The sequence below is a fragment of the Lactuca virosa genome, chromosome 7 (assembly GCF_052849685.1).
Source record: "Lactuca virosa cultivar CGN04683 chromosome 7, Lactuca_virosa_CGN04683_v6, whole genome shotgun sequence".
Classification (NCBI taxonomy): Eukaryota; Viridiplantae; Streptophyta; class Magnoliopsida; order Asterales; family Asteraceae; genus Lactuca; species Lactuca virosa.
The window spans coordinates 134,538,723-134,543,883 of record NC_136432.1 but is presented as its reverse complement, the minus strand read 5'-3'; positions in this window follow the sequence as shown (position 1 = coordinate 134,543,883).

The window sequence follows — 5,161 nt, the reverse complement described above, 5'->3', positions numbered from 1 at the left end:
CCCGTGTGGAACGCCTCGGAAGTATAGATTCGTCAGCTGGATCAACAGGAATTTCCTCCTCAGGTTGATTGCTAGTGTCTGAGGTTCCTTCACCAATTGAGTCTTGAATTTCTTCAAGGTCAATTTGCCTCCCACTGTCTCCTTGGTTTATAAATTCTCTCTCTCGAAAGACCCCTCTCCTTGGCACAAAGACCACATTCTCACTGGGTCTGTAGAAGAGGTAACCAAAGGATTTTTTTGGGTAGCCGATGAAAATACACCTTTCACTTCGAGGTTCGAGCTTGTCATGAGTCTCGCGCCTCACGAAAGCCCCGCAACCCCAAATCTTGATATGGTCCAAATTGGGAACTTTCCCAGTCCACATTTCATGAGGTGTTTTGGCAACCTTCTTTGTAGGGACTAGATTAAGGATGTGGGCGGCAGTCTCTAAGGCATACCCCCAAAAAGAGATTGGTAGCGAAGCTCGACTCATCATAGAGCGAACCATGTCCAACAAAGTTCGATTACGCCTCTCAGCTACACCATTCAGCTGTGGTGTCCTGGGAGGTGTCAATTGTGAGGCAATCCCACACTCCTTAAGATAGTCAAGGAACTCAGTACTAAGATACTCACCACCTCGATCGGATCGAAGCATCTTAATGTTCCTGCCCAATTGATTTTCTACTTCCTGTTTAAACTCTTTAAACGTTTCAAAAGTTTCTGACTTATGTTTGATTAAGTAGACATAACCATATCTACTAAAATCATCAATAAAAGTCACATAATAGCGATTAGCATCCCTTGTGGCGGTTTTGAATGGTCCACATACATCAGTATGTATAAGGTCCAACAAACCCTCACCCCTTGCACAAGTACCAGTGAAGGGTGATTTTGTCATTTTTCCAAGTAGACAAGACTCACAACTATCATCCGACTTGAGGTCGAACGACTCCAAGACTCCATCCTTTTGGAGCTGGCCTATGTGTTTCTTGCTTACATGTCCAAGACGACAATGCCACAAAGATGCTTTATCCAAGCTAGTAGAAGAATCAATACATAATACATTATTTCCTAAATTATCTACAACCGATATAGCTTCATACACACCATCACAAGGTAATGCTTTAAAATAAAGAACATTATTAAAGAAAGCATTAATACTACCAACTTCATTATCAAAAGAAAAGGTAAAACCTTGTTTGTACAAAGCATGAAAGGAAATAATATTCCTCGCCATTTTAGACGAGTACACACATTTATTCAAATCTAACTTTAACCCACTATCTAGCAACAAAGTATAAACTCCAATCTTGGCAACAAGTGCAACCTTCTTGTTCCCCATGATTAAGTTTATCTTTCCGTGCTCCACATCCTCACTTCTTCTTAGGCCCTGCAAGTCACAACATATGTGAATACCACAACCTGTATCAAGAACCCAAGAATGAGAATATGGTGAATTATTAGACAATATAGTGTAAATACCTGCATGGGATGGTTTCACTTTCCCATCCTTGACATCCTGCAAGTACTTTGGGCAGTTTCGCTTCCAGTGCCCCTTATTTTGATAGTAGAAGCATTCAGCATCCTTAGGGATGGCAGAAGGAGTGATAGAACCACCTTTGGTTCCAGATGAGGAGCCTTCAAGGGACTTTCCCTTGGTACCCTTCGAAGGGTGCTTCCTCCTCTTCCTTTTGCCTTGCCCGATAGCCAAAACAGGGGTAGTAGTAGGAGTAGGAGTAGCAACCGACTTACTCTTAAGACCACTTTCGGCAGTCTTCAGAAGTCCTTGAAGCTTACTGAGTGTGACTTCCTCCTTGTTCATGTGGTATGTCATACGAAATTGATCATAACACAAGGGCAAGGAGTGCAAAATGATATCAATTACTAACTCCTCAGGGAAGTTCACATTCAGTTTCATTAGACGGTCCACATACCTTTGCATTTTCTGCATGTGGCTCGTGATTTGTTCGCTATCCTTCATACGGGTAGTGATCATGGAGGAGATTATTTCATACCGCTCTTGACGAGCACTCTGATGGTACCTTTCCATCAGATCCTGATGCATCTCAAAAGGGTAATAGTCCTCATAGGACCTTTGGAGTTCAGTTGTCATGGTGGCCATCATGATGCATGCCACCTTGGTGGCATCTCTTTCATGTGCCTGATACTCAGCGACCTCCTCAGGAGTAGCAGTGGACTCATCAAGCTCCTTTAGCTCCTTGTCAAGGACATATTCCTTGTCCTCGTAATGAGTGACCATCCTGATGTTCCGGATCCAGTCCATGAAGTTGGAACCATCAAAGATGACCCTCCCACAAAGGTTCATGAGGGAATAGGAGCCAGTAGGGTTAGAGCTCGAAGCATTGTTGTTCGAAGACATCTAAAAAGAAGAAAACAAGTTTAGATTATATATATCGAATCCTTAATAATACACCCAAATGTAATATTAAGGCTAGGATCCAACACAATATATTATAACTTATAAGAGGGATGTCGTAATCTAAGCTATAACATATTTGAAGGTAGGTGAATGACGATTCACCAATTTCCACCATGAAAACGAAATGAATTATTAGGTTTAATTGGTTTTGAAATTCCTAGATTCTTTTGAGATTCATTGAACTTTTCAATGGCATGTTTCAATCTCGATTGTGCCCTTCAAGTTTTGTGACTGGGATGCCGAGGATCACAAAACAAGGTGTGAATAACCATGCAAATTCACTTGGTACCCTTAATATTATCACCTAATCAATGTGTCGGCTAACCACACATGCTCCACCGATCTATGATAAACATTAAGTCACCCTTCGTGATCCTTACTAGTCCAAGTTAGTGTGCCGGTTAACCACACACGCTCCACCAACGACTTGGTAAGGTACAAAGTGTAAATTTCATGGGTTAGCACCATATTCACATTTTCCTAAAGTAACTAAGATTGGGAATTTATTAAAGGTTTAGTTACTTTATAATATTCATCATACTTTTAATGAGAATTTAAAGTCATTGTCCTACCCGTTCGGCTAACGACCCTCCACCGATCAAGGAAGCGGTGGGTGAGAATGGACACCCATTAAGTTGCCATTTTATAGGCAACAACCTTATACCCCCCTTATAGACCGGCTTCGTGAATGAGGCCTACTAACGGTAAAACGACTTAATCTTATACATATATATAATAATTAACCATTAATGTTATAAATAGTATAAGGGTTGAATTTTAACTTTTAAAACTCTAAGGGTTTGGAATTAAAGTATATTAAAGTGTGTGTAAATTTACAAATTACAAAACTTGAGGACAAGTTTTGAAACTATTCAAAACTTTTCATTTCATAACTTATGAATTAAAGGTTCATAAAATGAAGACTCTTCATTTTCATGTAACTTATGTGTTTTAAGTGTGCATAAATGAAAGTGACCTTTGGAAATCCATAACTTGAGGACAAATTATGGACTCCATTAAAACACATAAATGATCAAGAATTATCAATAAACAATTTAGCAAATAATTCCTATGATCTAACAATAATTCATAAGAACATGAACATCATATCAAAAATTCCAAGAACATATGAACACATATTATCATGAAATTTTGATATAAGCCATTGTAAATGGATTAGCATAAACATTACACCATCTAAAACAGGTTTTATTACACCAAAACAGTTTAGGGTAATGTTTCTAGTCCATTTCCAGCAGCAAAACTCGAAAATCTGCATGCTGAGGCTCCTACTCGTCGAGTGCACGAACCTACTCGACGAGTAGGATGAATTTACTCATGGACTCGGCGAGTCCCCCCATGGACTTGGCGAGTTCAGGTTGCAGAATGCAGAAAACTTGAGTTTTTCAACAAGTTTGCATCAAGTATCAAACAAACAAGCCTAGGCTCTGATACCACTATTGGGTTTTGAGCAAACTAACACTCCTAAGGTGTTCATGCAACCCTAGAAACCTTGGATCTATGTTTGTCTAAAATACATGCAAAATAATTTTCCAAGGTTCATAACCTATCTAGCATACATGGGGTACTTTTAAACATAAAAGATACTAGAAGAATTACATACCTTTGTTAGTGAGTTGATTCCTTGAGAGTTTGAGAGCCAAGCACCAATAATGTGAATGCCTCAAATGGAAATCACAAATCACCACAAACTTAGAAAACTTATGAGAGAGTATCCAATCACTCTAGAAATTCGGCCACTCTTATGCACACACACATAGTGTCTTTTCAAGCACCATAAGCCTCTTTATATAGTGTAGATGATTAGGGTTATGAACCATGCAAACCCTAATAACCCATGTCTTTTCCTATTCCAAGGATCCATGGGTTAAAAGCTCCATGGATCATCCATGGACTCCCATTTAAGCTTAGCCCATTTCCCAATGAGTGTTAGCCCACACTATATAAGTACAATAGCCCATTATTTAATTAGTCACCTTATGATCACTAAATTAATTCATAATTAATTTAAGATCAATACTAATTAAATAATACAATTTCATATTAATATATTATAACTTATAATATATTATTAGGCCGTAAATATACTCTTCTCATAATGTTATCCATATAAATAGTTCGGGTGAAGTGCAACCCAAATGGACCATGCCGGGTCGGGTCAAGTATATACCAAATAAGTTATGGACTTAGACACCTTATCCAACACTATCAGTAGTCCCAGTAGGCTAACAACATGCCGAGTGGGTTATCTACAACCTTGGAGGCTATTAGCAGTCCCAATGGGCTAACAGCATACCCGATGGGTTATCAGCAACCGTAGAGACTATCAGTAGTCTTAGTCACATATTAACATCATAGGACAATAATAACAGTTAGACCCAGCTGGTCATCACAGATACAACTATCCTACCACTTAAGATCGTACAAACATGCAAGAGTCACGAAGACAACTAGCATCCTACATACATAAATTAGTGAGCTGGCATTGGTGCCTTCAACTCACGAGCACCGGGAGAAGACTCACCTCAAACTATTGAAATAACCAGAAAAATGCTCGAACTGCTGATCCTGGAAACCTCCTCACTAAATATCATTAGACAATATCCTAATTAATAATCAGGTCAAAAACTACAAATCATGCCCTTCCTAAAGACACCTAAAAGCCTATAATGGCCCGAAATCCTAAATAGTTCCCAAAGCCCACAATGGGCCCAAATCCAA